General features: G+C 36.3%; 2 pseudogenes; both read right to left on the reverse strand.

Annotated features, from left to right (window-relative positions):
- The window catches only part of LOC119530494, an 80,414-nt pseudogene extending 68,832 nt beyond the window's left edge, over nt 1-11,582 (reverse strand).
- A 3,664-nt stretch (nt 11,583-15,246) lies between these two features.
- LOC119530495 lies at nt 15,247-15,634 on the reverse strand (annotated as a pseudogene).
- Between the last annotated feature and the right edge of the window lie 3,378 nt (nt 15,635-19,012).

The raw sequence follows: 19,012 nt of genomic DNA on the forward strand, positions 1-19,012 counted from the left end.
TGGTGTATGTATATGCTACTAAAATTAAGTAAGTACCAAATCAAGCATGATTGTTATAGATTTAGGATGCTACATTTTAGCCCCATGGTCACCCAAAAGAAAACATATGAAAAATATATTAGGAAAGAAATGAGAAGGGTCTTGAAATGGTGCAAAAAATAAAATAAAATAAATTGATTCTATAGAAGAATTCAGCATCAAAAAAGGTATAAGACTTACAAAGACCAAACAGCAAAATGACAGAACAAAGTCCTGCATTATCGCTAGTTACTTTAAATGTAAATGGAATAAACTCGCCAGTCAAAAAGCAGAGATTGGCACAATGATTTTAAAAAGCATGATCCACCTATATTCTGTTTACAAGAGACTCACCTTAAATTCAAAGACACAGGTAGGCTGAAAATGAAAGGATGAAAAATATATACCATGAAAATAGCAACAAAAAGAGAGCAGAGGTGGCTATACTAATATCAGATGAAATAGATTTTAAGTCAGAAACTGTTATGATGGACACAGAAGGTCACTAAATACAGATAAAGGAGTCAATTCAACAAGAAGACATAAAACTTATAAATATATACACACCTAAGTACAGCACCCAAAAATAAATGAAGCAAATTTTGACAGATTTGAAGGGACAAATAGATGGTTTCACAGTAATAGTAAGAAACCTGAATACAGCATTTTAAATAATAGAATATCTAGACAGAAGATCAGAAAGTAAACAGAATACATGAACAATACTTTAAACCAAATAGAACTAACTGATACATATATATATAGAACACTTTACACAACAGCAGCAGAATACACATTCTTTCCAAGTGCACATGGGTCATTCTCCAGGATAGACCATATGTTAGCTCAAAAATAAGTCTCACTAGATTTAAAAATACTGAAATATATTGAAATCATACAATGTACCTGTAGTGGTTTGAAGTTGTATGTACCCCAGAAAAACATTTTCTTAAGTCTAATCCATTTCCATGGATATGAACCTATTGTAAGTAGGATCTTTAGATGAGGCTACTTCAGTAAGGTGTGACTCACCTCAATCAGGATGGGTCTTAATTCTATTAATGGAGTCCTTTATAAGAGAATGAAATTCAGACAAAGGGAGAGAAATCCAGAGAGGCAAGAAGCTGAAATCAATGGAACACAGAAGAGAAAGGGGAAACAAGCAGATGCCTCCATATGCCTTGCCATGTGACAGAAGAGCCAAGGACTGCTGGTAGGCAGACTTCAAGAAGAAAGCAAGGTCTTGATGATGCTTTGATTTAGACATTTCTCTAGCCTCAAAAATGTAAGCAAATAAATTCCCATTGCTTAACCTGACCCATTTCCTCGTATTTGCTTTGAGCATCCTAGGAAAATAAAACAGTATCTTCTGCAACCACAATGGCATGAAGTTAGAAATCGATAATAGGGGAGAACTGGAAAATTCATGCAAAAAATTAAGAGTATACTCTTAAACAACCAAAGAGTCAAAAAAGAAACCACAATGAAAATTAGGAAATATATTAAGGTGAATGAATATGAAACACAACATACAAAACTTATGAGATAAAGTAAAGGCAATGCCAAGAAGGAAATGTATCTCTCTAAATGCTTACATTAAAAAGAAGAATGATTTCAAATCAGAGACCTAACTTCACAAATGGAGACTCTAAAAAAGAAGAATAATCTAAAACCAAAAGAGATGAAAGGAGGAAATACCAAAGACTAGAGCTCAGATAAATGAAATAGAGAATTAAAAAATAGAGAAAACTGACAACATCAAAAATTGGTTATGTGAAAAGATCAATAAACTTGGCATACCTTGAGTTAGACTGATAAAGAAAAATGGGGAAAGGACACAAATAACTAACGTCAGAAATGAAAGAAGATGGGCATTACTATTTACCACGTAGAAATCAAAATGATTTTAAAAGGATTTTATGAATAACAGTATGCCAACAAATTAGATAACCTAGATGAATTGGACAGATTTCTAGAAACCCACAAACTACCTATATTGACACAAGAAGAGATAGAATATCTCAGTACACCAATAACTAGCAAAGATATTGAATCACTAATCAAAATCTACCAACAAAGAAAAGCCCAGGACCAGATGACATCACATGGGAATTTTCCACACATTCCAAGAAGAATTAATGTGAATCCTGCTCAAAAATCTTTCCAAAAATTGGAAGAGGAGGGAACATATCCAAACTCATTTTGTAACATGAACATCACCCTAATACCAAAACCAAACAAAAATTCCAAAAGGGAATAGAATTGCAGACAAATATCCCTTATGTATATAGATGCAAGAGTTGGCAACAAAATACTAGCTAACTGAATCCAAAAGCACATTAAAATAATTATACATCATGATCATGTGGGATTTATCCAGGGTATATAAGTGGGGTTCAACAAAACAAAATCAATTAATGTCCTACACTATATTAACAGAATGAAGGAAAAAGATGATCATCACAATAGATGAAGAAAAAGTATTTAAAACCCAGCACTCCTTTTTATAAAATCATGTGGAAATCCAGGAATAGAAGGACAGAAGGCTTTCATTTTAAAATCAGGAGCAATACAAGACAGCCCACTGTCACCACTTCAACAATCTACTGGAAGTTCTAGCCAGAGAAATTAAACAAGGAAAAGAAATAAAAGGTACCCAGCTTGGAAAGGAAGAAGTCAAACTTTCTCTATTTGCAGATGACATGCTCCTATGTACAGAAAATTCTGAAAAATCCACAACAAAGCTACTAGACCTAATAAATGAATTCAGCAAAGTATCAGTGTATAAGACCAAGACACACAAAAAACAGTGGTGTTTCTACACAATAGTAATGAAAAATCTGGAGAGAAAAATCAAGAAAAAAATTCTACTTACAATAGCAACCAGAAGAATCAAATATCTAGGAAGAAATCAAAAGAAGGCTGTAAATGACTTCTACACAGAAAACTACACAACATTGCTAAAAGAAATCAAAGAAGACCTAAATAGATGGAAAGATATCCTGTGTTCATGAATTGGATGACAATATTGTTAAGATGTCAGTTCTACCCAAAACAATTTGCAGATTCAACACAATCAAATTCTTCTTTGTAGAAATGAAAAGCCACTCATCAAACTTATAGGGAAAGATAAGGGCCCCAATAGACAAAGCCAGAATAATCTAAATAGTAGGATTCTGGAGTTTAACTGAGTCAAGAAATACAACTTCATGTCTGTGCCAGTTTGTATATTTATGTCCCCCAGAAAAAGTCATATTCTTTAATGCATTCTTGTGGGGGCAAATGTATTAGAGTGGATTGGGTTGGAACGTATCGGTTCAGTGTCTATGGAGATGTGACCCACCCAACTGTAGGTAATAACTCTGATTGGATAATTTCCATGGAGGTGTGGCCCCACCCATTCAGCATGGGCCTTGTTTAGTTTAGTGGAGCACTATATAAGCTCAGACAGAAGGAGCTCATAGCAAGCTGGAGCTGAGAGACATTTTGAAGATGGCCGTTGGAAGCTGATGCAGACATTTTGGAGAACACCATTTTGAAATGCAACCTGGAAGCAAGCTGACACCAGTCACGTGCCTTCCCAGCTAACACAGGTTTTCTGGATGCCAATGGCCTTTCTCCAGTGAAGGTACTCTTTGTTGATGGACACTTCATGGCCATAAGACTGTAGCTGTGTAACCAAATAAACCCCCTTTATAAAAGCCAGTCCATTTCTGGTGTTTTGCATTCTGGCAGCATTAGCAAACTAGAACATCTATTACCAATTGCTTTTTTTTTTTTTTTTTTTAACAAGGATGCCAAGTCTGTTCAATTGGGAAAGATTAACATCTTCAACAAGTGGGCCAGATATCCATATGCAAAAGAATGAAGGTGGACTCCGTACCTCAAACCACACATGAAAATCAAATATCTAAACATTAGAACCAGAACTATAAAACTCCTAGAAGAAAGTGCATGGAAACATCTTCAAGAACTTGTAGTTTTTTAGACTTTATACCCAAAGCACGAGCAACAGAAGTAAAAAAATAGATAAATGGTACTCACCAAATTAAAAAGTTTGGTGTAGCCAAGGACTTAAGAAAATAATAAGACAACCTACAGAATGGAAGAAAATATTTGGAAATAATTTATCTGATCAGGGTTTAATATCAAGAATATATAAAGAAATCCAATAATTCAACAACAAAAAGAAAAGCAACCCATTTTTAAAAAGTTTAAAATACATGAATATTCATTTCTCAAAATAAGATATACAAATGGCCATAAAGCACATGAAAAAAATGCTCAATATCATTAGTCATTAGGGAAATGAAAATCAAACACACAATGAGATACCACTTCACACCATCTAGCATGGCTACTGTATTGGTTTGCTAATGCTGCCATCATGCAAAACACCAGAAATGGATTGGCTTTTATAGAGGGAGATTTATTAGTTCTAAGGCCATAAAGGTGTCCAAACCAAGGCATCAACAAGAGGATACCTTCACTGAAGAAAGGCCAATGACATCTGGAACAACTCTGACAGCTGGAAAGGTACATGGCTGGCATCTGTGTGTCCTTTGCTCCTGGGTTGTGTTTCAAAATGGCTTTCTCCAAAATGTGTCTGGGCTTCTCTCTTTTAGCTTCTTCAGCTTCTGTGCATCTAAGCATCAAGGTCCTCTCTTAGCGTCTCCAGAGAGAACTCTGGGCTAGCATCTCCAAATGTCTCCAAACATCTCAAAGTATCAGCAAGCATCTCTCTAAAAGCTGCTCTGTGCTCCTGCTGTCTGTGAGCTCTTATAGGACTCCAGTGATCTAATTTAGACCCACCTGAATGGGTGGCTTAAAACCTCCTTGGGAATAACTTAATCAAAGGTATCACCCACAGTTGGGTGTGTCACATCTCCATGGAAACACTCTAACCAAATATCCCACAAGACTGGATTGAAACTGACTTTTGATTGGAACAGCCAGCAGTAAATACCTGAAAATATCAAACTGCAACCCAGTAGCCTTGACTCTTGAAGTTGATTGTATAGCAATGTAGCTTACAAGGGGTGACAGTGTGATTGTGAAAGCTTTGTGGTTCACACTCCCTTTATCTAGTGTATGGATGGAGGAGTAGAAAATGGGGACAAAAAACTAAATGAAAAATAGGGTGAGGGGGGTGCTTTGCATGTTCTTCTTTATTTTTATTTTTTATTCTTATTTTCACTTTTTCTGGTACAAGGAAAATGTTCAAAAAATAGATTAGGGGATAAATGTACAACTATATGATGGTACAGTGAAGAATTGATTGTACACTTTGGATGATTGTATGAAATGTGAGTATATATCAATAAAATTGAATAAAAAAAAAAAACAACTGTAAACAAACCTTAAAAAAAAATGTTCCAGAGTTCCTCCCAGCCAGATAGGTATAAAGAAGGGGAGAAACTAGATTAGTACTTCATCCTGTTCTTCAGTCAGTCCCTAATTAAATATACAATACTTGATAACTTGCTGTTTATAAAAATAGCATTATGATATAAATAGTCATCATTGACAATAACAAAGAAAACACTATAGGTAATAACAGTCTGGATGGAATTTAGATGTCTTCATTAAAACAAAAGTAAATTATAAAACAAACAAACAAACAAAAACCCATAGCTTTTGGGGGACCACAATATATCCAAACTGGCACAGCTACTGAAAAATAAAAACAAAAAACAAAAAACAAAATTACAAGTGTTGGAGAGGATGTGGAGAAATAAGAGCTCTCTTTCCTTGTTGGTGGAAATGTAAAATGGTGCAACTGCTGTGGAAGATGGTTTGGTGGTTCCTTAGATAGTTAAGCATAGAATTACCACATGACCTGGCAATCCCACTTCTAGATACATATTGAAAGAATCGAACACAGTGACCCCAACAGATGTCTGCACACTGACATTCATAACAACATTATTTACAATTGTCTAAAGATGGAAGCAATACAAGTGTCCGTCAACAGAATAATGGATAAATAAAATGTGGTATACGTGTACAATAGAACGTTATTCAGCCATACAAAGAAGTGAAATTCTGATGCAGGTGACAACATGGATGAACCCTGAAGACCTCAGATTGAGTGAAATCAGCCAGACACAAAAGGACAAATATTGTCTGATTTCACTGACATGAAATGATTCGAATAAGCCAATTCATAGGGTAAGAAAGTAGAATACAGGTTACTAGGAGCCAGGAAGGAAATGGGTAGGGAATTCGGGAGTTACTGATTAAATTGTACAGAGTTTCTAATTGGGGTGATTAAAAGTTTTGGTAATGGATGGCAGTGATGATAGAATAACATTGTGAACATACTTAACAGCACTGAAGTATGTATTTGTTGCTAAAAGGGGAAATTTTAGGTTTTATGTATGTTACTAGAATGAAACTTTTTTTAAAAAAGGACTGTACAACACAAATGGTTAACTCAATGTAAACCATGGACTATGGTTAATAGTACAATTATAATAATATTACTTCATCAATTGCAGCAAATGTACCACAGTCATGAAAGGTTTTAATAAGGGGGGTGGTATGGGAACTTTTTGTTTTCTGCATGATTTTTCTGTAAACTTACAACTTCTCTAGTGGAAAAAAAAAAAAAAGAAGCAAGTGCTCAACAATTGCACTCATTCAGAGGATAAACTATACTCTTGGTTCTAAGAATTTGGGATACCTCATATAATGAAAGAAAAATGAAAGGGCCAATATAGTGATAGCCATTTGTGTTGCTTGGAAGAATATTAAACAATTCTGAAAAAAAAAAAATAATTTACTATCACTTACATTTCTTTTACAAAAAGGTATGAAAATACTCTTGCCCCTAAAGGAAGAATAAAGTGTATCCATTTAAATCTAATATATTCTGTTGTATTTAAAAACTCCATGGTCCTTTTTTTCTTCTTTCACTTCAAAAACACTTCTCCTATTTTGCTTTTTAACCCTCATCAAGTGCTGGCATCAGTCTATAAAACACAGTTTGAGAAATGCTGGCGTGGAAGGCAGACGCTCCAGCTTTTTGATCAGGCCTGTGAGCTCACATCTGAATCTCGTCACTTATTAATGCCAGACCTTAGTTAAATTGCGTTCATGTGGCTCAGACGTAAAATTGGAGTCCTAATGGGATCTGTGAGGATTAAATTATGGAAGGCATATAAAAATTTATACAATATTTTACAAGTGACACCAAGCTGTTTGTTATTGTTGGGACAGCATACTTAAAATAGCTTGAGATCATCCAAATGGCCTTTGCTTTGGATCCTGTGCTCTTCCTGCTGATAATTGTGAAGGGATGCGAGTTTACCCCACTTGCAAGCTAACATATTTGCCAACCATCCTTTCATGGATTTGGGGAGTAGACAAAGGACTCCTGGGTCAGACAGAAAAGATAGTTTATTACTCTTAGCAAGAGCAGTAGCCAGAGCATCAGTGTTTGTGCCAGTTCCTGAGCTGCAATTCCCACAGAGTGATGCTTTGAAGGTCAGATGAGTCTTCAAAACACAATGGACTGTATTCAAGAGGGAACCCAGGGCTTAGGGAACCTGAACTTTTGTAATGAGTAAGCCTGTATACATTTGCATTCGGGGAGATATCCTTATAACATTGGACAGTAAACAGACTTTCCCTCTGCTACAGAGGGAGACTCTAACTCTACCTTTCAAAGCTGTTCTCTATACAAACATCCTTGAAAAGATAGTCCAGCACATAAGTAATCAGTGCCTTCATGTCCAAGATGTGCAGAAATGCAAGATCCACGGCAAATTGTCTCAACATGCCCTATTTTTAAGAAAACTTACTCACTTTTTTTTCTCTCCTGGATATTTGAATTCTCCCATAAGTTTAGAAATTCTCAAATATCCACTTTATTAAAGGGAAAAAACTAACCAATAACTCCCCACTTCCCACTCTCTTCTAGTTATTGTACTTTCTTCTCAGCTCAATTTCTTAAGATTTCTATACTTGCTCATTTTCTCATAATCCATCCATTCTTTTTTATTGTGAAATGCAATACAACAAAACACTTGCACAAAACATATATAGACTGTTTAATGAGCACTTTTTGTTTACTTCCACCAAGGTCTAGAGATTGAACAATTTTGACACAAATGAAAATGAGCACACAAAATATCAAAACTTATAGGATGCAGGAAAGGCAGTGCTGGGAGGGAAATGTATAGTCCTAAATGAGTACATTTAAAAGGAAGAAAAAGCTGAAATCAATGACTTAACTCAACACTTGGAGGAACTAGAGAAAGAACAAATGAATCCCAAAGCAAGCAGAAGGAAAGAAATAACAAAGACTAGCACAGAAATAATGAAATTGGGAACAAAACACAATAGATATTCAGTACTACCAAAAGTTGGTTTGAGAAGGTCAATAAAACTGAGAAATCTTTACACTGACAAAGGCAAAAAGAGAGAAGGTGCAAATAAATAAAATCAGAAATGAAAGGGGGGTCATTATCATTGGCCCCATAGGAAAAAAAAAGATCATAAGAGGATTCTATGAGTGACTGCATACTGACATATTAGGCAACTTTGATGAAATAGTTTCCTAAAGCACATGAGCAATTTACACTGACTCTAAAACAAACCAATCACAAGTAGAGATTGAGTTGGTCATCAAAAACCTACCAAAGAAAGCTCAGGACCAGATGGCTTCACAGATGAAATCTACCAATCATTCCAAGGAGAATAAATACCATTCCTGCACAAATCTTTCAAAAATTTGAAGAGGGAACACTATCTAACTCATTCTATGAAGCCAACATCACCATAATACCAAAGCCAGTTGAAGATACTACAAGAAAAAAACAATTACAGACTGATTTCTCTAGTGAATATAGATGTCAAAATCCTCAACAAAATACTTGCAAATTAAATCCAACAGCATATCAAAAGAATTATATACCATGTTCACATGGGTTTTATTCCACGTATGCAAGGGAGTTTCAATACAAGAAAATAAATTAATGTAATACACCACATTAACAAATTGAAAGGGAAAAACCACATGATCATATTAACTGATACAGAATAGGCATTTGACAAGATCCAACAAAATGAAAGAGGATCCCTATTTCACATGTTATACAAAAATTAACTCAAAATGGATCAAAGACCTAAATATAAGAGCCAGGACCATAAAACTCCTAGAAGAAAATGTAGGGAAGCATCTTCAAGATCGTGCAGTAGTTTGTGGTTTCTTAGACCTTATATCCAAAGCACAAGTAATGAAAGAAAAAATAGATAATTGGGACCTCTTCAAAACTTAAGACTTTGTCAAAAAGGGTGAAAAGGCAGCCTACTTAATGGGAGAAAATATTTGGAAACCGCATATCTGATGAAGTTTTAATACCTAGGATATATAAAGAGATTCTACAACTCAAAAATAAAAAAGCAAACAACCCAATTTAAAAATGGGCATGTCTTGAATAGACATTTTTCCAAAGAGGAAAGACAAATGGCTAAAAAGCACATGAAAAGATGCTCACATCGCTAGCTATAGGGAAATGCAAATCAAAACCACAATGAGATATCATTTCATGCCTACTAGAATGGCCACTATTGAACAAATAGAAAACTGCAAGTTTTGGAGAAGATGTGAGAGAAATAGTAATACTTATTCACTGCTGGTGGGAATGTAAAATTCACTGTGGTAGACAGTTTGGCTCAAGAAGCTAAGTATAGAACTGCCCTATGCTCCAGCAATCCCAGACTATATACTAGGTACATACTCAGAACTGAAAGCAGGGACACGAACAGACATATGCACAGCTATGTTCATGGTGGCATTATTCACAATTTACAAAAAGTGGAAGCAACTTAAGCTGCATCATCAACTCATGTACCTTTTTACCACACCACAATGGGTATTTTAATTTCCAGATCCTTTACAGCCATGACTACACCCTATACAATAACATCACACTGCATAAATCCTCCAAAATATTGACCAGAATAACTTGTACCTTTTTGCAAAATGTGGTATATACATATGATGGAATATTATTCCACTGCAAGAAGAAATGAAGTCCTCATGCATGTGACAACATGGTTGAACCTTGACGACATTATGTTGAGTGAAATAATCCAGACACAAAAGGATAAAAATGATATGATCACACTAAATATAATAAGCAAATTCACGGAGTTAATATATAGAATATAGGTTATCAGAAGATAGAATGAGGGTAGAGAATGGGGAACTGAAGCATAATTTGTGCCGAAGTTTTTAATAAGGTTGATTGAAAATGTTTGGAAATGGACAAAGGTGATGGTAGCACATTATCATGTATGTAATCAACAATGCTGAATCATGTGTGTAAGGTGGTTGAAAGGGGAAGTTTAGGGTCATGTATCACTAGAAGGAAAGCTAGAGGATGAAACAAGGGTCTGTATAACATAGTGAAGTCTGTTGTGGATGATGAAGGTGGTTAACAGTACATATATAAGAATGGCTGGAAGTTTTACCATATCCATTGTGGCTATAGCCAAACCAGCACCATTTACTAGACAGTCTGTATTTCCATCTAGGCCAATGTAGTTGAGATCTGCCTTAGCTGAATATTTATCCCTTTTATCTTCCTGGGTCTAGTCATGTAGGTCGAAGATTTTCTTCTGGCTATAGGCTGAATTAGAAATGAAACTGATCTTTGCATCCATACACAGCACAGCTCCATCTGCATCTTCTACCATTGGATTTATTTCTACCACAGTTGCATCATATTTTATTAAAAGGTTGTAAAGCTTGATCATGTTCTCTGCTGCACAATTTGCAATATTAGGTGGAAGTCTCATCTTTTGTGCAAGCCTGAAAGCTTGTTCCTTTTTGATGCCTTCTACAATACCAATAGGTTCTTTATTGCCTCAAGAGTCTCAGCAGCAGCCCCTTCAGAGTTGGCGTCACCTTGAGAAATTTCTATTAATATAGGGCCTTGAAATGGCTTTCCATTGTTATCGCAAATTAGCATTCTCTCCTGGCATATCTTCACAACAGACCTGTGCTTGATTGCATATTCTTCCCTTTCTCCTGTTTTTTCTTGTTAATCAAGTTTTTCCCAATTATTTGTGAGGAAGCAGCTTTTGCTTCTTCTGAAGAGAAAGCTATTTTTACTCCTGTTTTGAAGCCACTTTCAAATGTCCATTTTCCTCTGCTACCAGCTAAAACCTGTGCCTTTATCACAACACTTTTTGAACCTATTTTTTTGGCATGAAAGAAGAACACCAAACTTTGGACATACCAGACAAAGACATTAAAAAATGATCTTCAATACATTCAAGGAGATAAAGGAAAAGGCAGAGAAATAACTAAAGGATATCAGGAAAATAATAAATTTTCCATTGGGAACAGCCACACCAGCTTCTTGCAACAATTTCATGCTCAAGTATTCATGTAGTGTGAGGTTCCTTTGTTGCTGTTGCTGTACTTGGAGTCCATGGTTGTTAAACAATCCAGAATTTCCCAGAATCTGGGTGGCAGCCCACAGCACCATCCAGGGCCATCTCCTAAGGGCAGAGGCAGCCAAAAGCAGGCTGATCATGGAGGCCACCATTATTGCATTCAGCCCCATCCCACAGTCCTTGCTTTTTTGTCACACGGCATTGCACAGGGAGGCTTCTCCTAGCTTCTCTGGGTTCCATTTGTTTCCAGCTTCTTCTAGTTGCTTTCTGTCTATGTGTCTGAATTTCATTCTGCTGATAAAGGACTCCAGTAGTAGGACTGAGATCCATCCTAATTCAGTTGGGCCACAACTTAACTGAAACAACCACATCAAAAAGTCCTATTTACAATGGCTTCACACCCACAGGAATGAATTAACATTAAAAACATGTTTTTTTCTCAGGCACATAGCTCCAAACTGCCACAGTGTGCTTCTAGGAATTTGTTCATATCATATAGGTTACCTAGTTTGTTGGCATTCAGTTGTTTGTAGTATCCACTTATAATCCTTTTATTTCTTGGGGTCAGTAGTCATGTTCCCCCTTTTATTTCTGATTTTAGTTATTTGCATCTTATTTCTTTTTTTTTTTTTTTGACAGTCTAGCTAATGGTTTGTCAATTCTGTTGATATTTTCAAAGAATCAAGCTTTTCTTTGTTGATTCTCTCTATTGTTTTCTTATTCTCTATTTAGTTAATCTTCATTCTAAGTCTTTGTTATTTCTTTCCTTCTGCATACATTAGATCTACTTTACTCTTTGTTTTCTAGTTATTCCAGGTGTGAGATTATTTCTCTGAACTATTTCTTCTTTTTTAATTTAAGAATTTAGAGCTATAAATCTCTGTCTCAGCACTGCCCAGGCTACATCTCATAAGTTTTTTTAAGTTGTATTATTGTTTTCATTTGCCTCAAGGTATTTCCTAAATTCCTTTGTGATTTCTTCTTTGATCCATTAGTTCTTTAGATTATGTTTTTTTTTAATTTCCACATATCTGTGAATTTTCCAGTTCTTCTTCTACTATTGCTTTCCAGCTCCTTTCTATTTTGTTTAGAGAAAACACATTGTATGATTTCAATATTCTTAAATTTATTGAGATTTGTTTTGTGATATAACATATGGTCTATCCTGGAAAATGACCCATGTTCACAAGGGAAGAAGGTGTATTCTGCTGTTATTGGGTGATGTGTCTCTACATGCCCATTAAGTCTAGTTGGTTTATAGAATCATTCAGTTTTCTATTTCCTTATTGATCTTCTGTCCAGATGTTTTGTGTGTTAATAAAGGTAGTGTATTGATGTATCCTATTGTAGTAGTTTACTAGCAGCTAAAACAAATACCATGCAATGGGTTGACTCAACAACAGGAATTTATTGTCTCATGTTTTTCATGGCTAGCAGACTTGTTTACCCCTAAGTTCAGTATCTTCTGCCTGATTGGCAATCACTGGGGTTCCTTGGCTATTCCATCACATGGCCATGAACATGGCAGCATCTTTCCCTTCTCTTCCACTTTCTGTTGGCTTCCAGCTTCTAGTTATGCCTAGTGGCTTCTCTTTCCTTGTCCAATTTCTTTTGCTTATAAGGTTGTCACTCATGTTGGATTAAAGCCCACCCTCAATCAGTTGGGGCACAACTTAACTAATAAATCTTCAGAGGTTCTATTTAAAATTGGATTCAGACCCACAGGACCTTGGGCTGGGACCTGAACATGCCTTTTTTAGAGGATATGATTAAATCTCCAACACCTATTATTAATATAGAACTATCTATTTTTCCCTAAAATCTGTCAATATTTGCTTCATATATTTTGAGGCTCTTCTATTAGGTATATTTATAATTATATTTGTTATATCTTCTTGTTGAATGACCCCTTTATCTATATTTAGTGTTTTCCTTAGTCCCTTGTAATGGTTTTTGACTTGAAGTCTATTTTATCTGGTATTAGTATACCTACCCCAGCTCTCTTTTGGTTACTATTTGCATGGAATATTTTTCTATCCTTTCACATTCAACCTACTTGTGTCTTTGAATTTAAGGTGCGTCTCTTTTAAATGGGATATATTGGGTCATACTTTTTAATCCATTTTGCCATTGTCTGCCTTTTGTCTCAGGAGTTTGATGCATTTACATTTTAAGCAACAACTGACACTGCTGGACTTTCTTCTGAATTTTGCTGTTTGACTTCTGGAAGTCATACCTGTTTGTCCTTCAATTCTTCCATTTTGTCTACTTCCATATTTATTTGTTCTTTTGTAGTAAACTATTTTGAGTCCTTTCTTCTTTTCTTCTGTTTAATTTTTCAGATATTTTCCTTGTGGTTTCCATGAGGCTTAAATTTAAACATCCTAAAATCTATAACAATCACATTTGATTTGATACCAACTTAACTTCAATAGGATATACAAACTATGTTACTGTACCCCTCCATCTCTCCCACCCCTTTTACTTTTTTGGGGGTGGGGGGAAGGGAGAGAATTAAACCTTGTTTATTTTTAAACCAAGCCACTAGGAAAATATATCACAGTTTTGCAACAGCAAGCAGACAGTCTATACTATCACTTCAAGTAACAATTTGGTAGAAAGACAAGATCCTTATCAAAACGATAAGGTGTCAGTGCTGGGGCAGGAACATGGCATGTTGCAGAGGCCCCAGGCTGAATGTGGTGTTTGGTTATGGGGGCGGCCCCTCCTTTGCTCTAAGGGAGTCACAGCCCACCCAAGCCTTTGCATTGCTTATTTTTTCTCCCTTTACTATTGCCAGGGGATTGTCTCAGAGGGCTCTACTATTTTAGGGGGCTAAGCAGGCAACACTGGGTTTAGGCTTTCACTCCATTCTGTTCTATGAAAAACCAGGTCTTTCCAAATCTTAATTTACAACTCTCCTAAACACCCAACAGTTCCTCTTTGACTGTTCATTCCCAGATACTGGTATATATTCCTATTAAAATTCCCTTTCCCTTCAAAGGGACAGTGTCACTGTAAGACTGTCCTTTGCTTTCTGTAGACAACTTCAGGGGCCATCATGACAGTCTGTGATAGAGAAACTCTACGTCCCATGCCTAGTGTCACACCACTTCTCATGCCTTTGCATGGACTCCAGGCTAAAAGATGTAATGTGTGAGAATTTCAAGAAAGATGCAACTACATCTTGATGGCCAGATGAGAATATCTACAAGGAGCCTTTCAAAGTTCTCTTTCAAAGTACCCTTTCCCACAACTCTACATCTTAACCAATTTCAGGCCCTTGTATATAAAACAAAATCAAGTATGTCAAAGACCCATAAACTTTTTTTCCCCTTCTGAATTAGTGACCTCATGGATTTTGTCTTACAACTTATGGAAAATGGCATGAGAGTACTTCTGGTAAACAGGAGGCTGACAACAAACAAAAATACCCCTCCTTAAACAGACAAGCTAGAGGAAACTGCCAGCCTGTTACTATCTGTGTACCAAGAAGAATCTGGTATGTTGGAGGCTCTAGCTTGGTACTGCAAGGGAGCATCCTACTGCCAGGGCAAGCACTTGCCATGTGAAACTTAGGCTTTAAGAAACACTTCTGTGCTATCTGATCTAAATGTAAGCAACAGTTTTTTCCATTTCACTTTTTACAGACTGAAGTATATAAAGGAACCAGTGTCCAGAGGTGGGTAACATCTTCCTTAACCTTACTGCCATCCTTAATTTCTTCATTCACAAACTTCAATAAAAAGACTATAACTCCTAGTTCTCTTGTGTAAGGATTTCTGCCCTAATCCCCAATGACACTGGCAAAGACTCTCATTTCCCCATGGATGTAAGAGACTCCTTCATCTTCTTGGTTATGGATGAGATGAGGTGCATGTCACACATTACCTGGAGCTCCTTACTTCCTGCATCCATCAAGTCTTTGGTTTTGTCGTTGCAATGCATAGTGCACTGGGCCAGGTGGTTCTGAAATTTCTCCAACTGACTGGTCACCAGGGCCTGGGCCTGAGCCAGAAGTGCATGGCAGTGCTCAATGCATGGATGCATAGCTGCCCTCACAACAGCTGGTGCTGCACTGGAACATGAGGCCCTGCATCTTCCAGATGTTCTCTCTCTCCAGACTCTTCACCATGGATTCCACCACCTCCTGCACATGGAGCTGCTGGAGCTCTGCCTTGGCAACCCTGCACAGCACCCACATGGACTCCTTCTTTATTTTTTATAAATTATATCTTTATACGTCAAGTGTCCAAAACCACAGGTTTATTATAACTTTCTATGGCTTTGCATTTTAGAAACTTTAAGAAGAAAAAAGTGGAGTTACATAAAATACAATGCAATACTATGGGCATTTATAATAACCCATATGGCTGTTGTTTTGGTTTGTTAAAGCTGACAAAATGCAATATATCAGAAATGGGTTGGCTTTTACTATAGGGATTTATTAACTTAAAAGTTTCTTAATCTCACCCTCATTTTTGAAAGACAGTCTTGCTGGGTATGAAATATTTGTTTGGCTATTGTTTTCCTTCAGCACTTTTAATATTTCATCCCAGTACCTTCTTGCCTACACAGTTGCTGATGAGAAACTGGCACATAGTCTTATTGGAGGCCCCTTGTACATGACGTGTTTCTTTTGTCTTTCAGTGCTCAGAGCTCTTTCCTTGTCCTTGGCATTTACAGTTTGACTACTGTGGGTCTGGCCATGTTTCTCTTAGATTTTATCTTGTTTGGTATTCATTGGGCTTCTTAAATGTTTGTATACATTTTTGTTTTAATTTGGGAATTTTTCTGACTTATTTCTTTGAGTACTCCTTCTGCCCTTTTTCTTTCATTTCTGTGACTCCTGTAAGTGCATATTGATAGGCTTGATGGTGTCTTATAAGTCTCTTAGTCTCTGGTTACTATTCTTCATTCTTTGTTTCTTTTTGCTCTTAAGCCAGAATTATCTCAATTGTGTTGTCTTTGATTTCACTGATTCTTTCTTCTGTCAGCCCCAATCTGCTCTTGAAACCCTCTGAAGAGCTTATTTCAATTTTCATGATCTTCACCACCAGCATTTTTCTTTAGTTCCTTTTTATAATTTCTTTCTCTTTACTGAGAATCTCATTTTGTTCATTTATTATTTTCCTGATATCTTTTAGTTATTTCTCTGCCTTTTCCTTTATCTCCTTGAATGTATTGAAGATCATTTTTTAATGTCTTTGTCTGGTATGTCCAAAGTTTGGTGTTCTTCTTTCATGATTTCTGAAATTTTACCTTGTTCCTTTGGATGGGCCATCAATTCTTATTTCTTTGTTTGTTGCACTTTACATTTTAATGTTTTAACTCTGGGATTTGGTCCCTGAGTGTCTTTTCCTTAAGTTTCTATCAGATAGTGATATGACACAGATTTCCTTGAGTTCTAGGAACTATCAAAAGCAGTCCAATGCTAAAAAAACAAAATAAAAAAAATGATATTTGTAGCCTTTGCAAATTGACTCTGTTTTGGTTTGTGTTCTCCTTCAGAGTGTAGACCTCCTGCCAAGAATATCAAGCTGAGGTAAAAGTGCAGGACCCTCTCTGCCTTTCTTGAGCATGTTTCCTCTCCTAGGCATGCACACCTGGACTTAGAAATTCCTGCATTTACAGGGATCTGAACATCCCCTTGACATAGATATTCCCCCTCCCTCCTTTGTGCTCTATTGTATATCTTGATTTAGGTATTCTTTTGCCCCAGACCACTTAACTTTGATTGCTTCTTACGCTGTTTAGCTATCATCAAGCTTCTTCTGCCTGCTGGGCAATTTCTGGGAAGTGAGGCAGAGAATAGTGTCCTGGTTCAGTCTTTCAGGCTGCCACCCAGTAGTTGGTACCAACATATAGGCACACTTGTATGTGCATAGGGGTTACTCTGCTCCCTCTGGAACTGGAACAGGAACTAACAAGGAGACTGCAGGCCAGCTCCACACTATGCCAAGGAGTTGGGGGAGGCAGCAAGTGCACCACAAGCTTGTCTTACCATTTTTAAGCTGAATTTTCTTGATTTGATGCTTGTCACTTTACTGCAATCCTATTACTCTTTTCCAGAGTTCTTAGGAAGATGCTCTGTCATTTTGTGCTAGTTGTTTAAAGATTCTGCATGGAGTACAGAACCCTAGAGCATCTGACATTGCCATCTTGGTCAACTGGAAGTCCTCTGTATAGAATTTTATTGTATGTGTATACTGCAATTATTTACCCACGCTTTTGTAGGTATTTGTTTTCACTTCTGTAATATTAAACAATGCTGCTATAAACATTCTTTTACATGTGTTCTCGTATATATACTCTAGGTCATATACTTAGAAGTTGAATTGCTGGGTTGTAAGATCTGTGTATATATAATAGTAATAGACCATAGCAAATGTTTTCCAAAGTGGTTATCTTACTCTTCACTCCCACCAGCAGAGTATTAGTGTTCCTGTTTTATGGCATTTTATTTTATTTTAGAAAATAAATCCTTATAATATAACACACATTTAATTGGTGTTTACAACATTTCAGTTCTTTAAGTTCTCTTCATTCTTTTCCAATTTTCTGTCATTTCTTATAATTTCTTACATCATGCATATAGTTTTAAGTTTCTCTTTTGTTTCTTTTGTGCATAGTAAGCATCATTGTTTTATAAGGTATCTGATAAAAGCAATGTTTGCAGTCATTCTTCCATCTACATTTTTTTGTTTGTTGCTTGTGACAACTTATTTCCTTGTATGATTTGTTATCTTTAATCATATGCTACTCATTATCCTAGAAAAATTGTTTGTGTGGAGTCCACAAGGCTTAGGATATAGGTACCTTCCTCTAGAGATTGGCATTTGTTCCTTTCAGGTATTTAGGATGACTGTTAGTTCAATATTGACTTTAAATTTATAGCTTGTGGTTTCTTGGAATACCTGATGATGAAAAACTAAGTGGGCTGCCAATATACCAGCCCATGGTTATAACATTCCATAATACTTTCCTTAATACACATTTACACTGAATCTGCTTAGTGCCAAAGTAAATTTCTTGGAAGTCTCAGCGTTTGGAAGGGTGTGGAGGGTGGGAGTGGCTTATTTCTAGTTCCTCCTTATTCTGAAGGTAGAGCCAGAAACTTCTTCTAATGATATTGTTCTTTACCAACTTTAAAGTGAGAGGTCTATTAGGCTTTCCAAATTTAACAGGCCCTTAGCTAAGATTTCTACCCTCTTGCTTCACAAGTTAATGAAAATCATAGCTCAGTTTCACAATCCATTTTATCCTGTTTGATCAAAGTGCTTCAGGATCAAAGCTTTGAGTGCTGTGCTTGCCTTTCTGGGTTCTTATTTCCTCATACATTTTGAGCTCATAATCTTCACCACATTGTGAACTCCTCAATTTAAGAGGAAGTTTATCCAGTATTTTTTTGATACTCATAATGTGTGTGTATGTGTATATTTGTGTTTGTGTGTGTGTGTGTGTAAATAATCTCTCCTGCTATTAATAAACAGTGGATATCTTAAGCTATGTTTTAAGCACACAAAATTCAGGTTCAGGGAAATACAAAACTTCACATAGCAATGAAGAGTTGGCAATCACA

The sequence above is a fragment of the Choloepus didactylus genome, chromosome 3, assembly GCF_015220235.1.
Source record: "Choloepus didactylus isolate mChoDid1 chromosome 3, mChoDid1.pri, whole genome shotgun sequence".
In the NCBI taxonomy this organism is placed as follows: domain Eukaryota; kingdom Metazoa; phylum Chordata; class Mammalia; order Pilosa; family Megalonychidae; genus Choloepus; species Choloepus didactylus.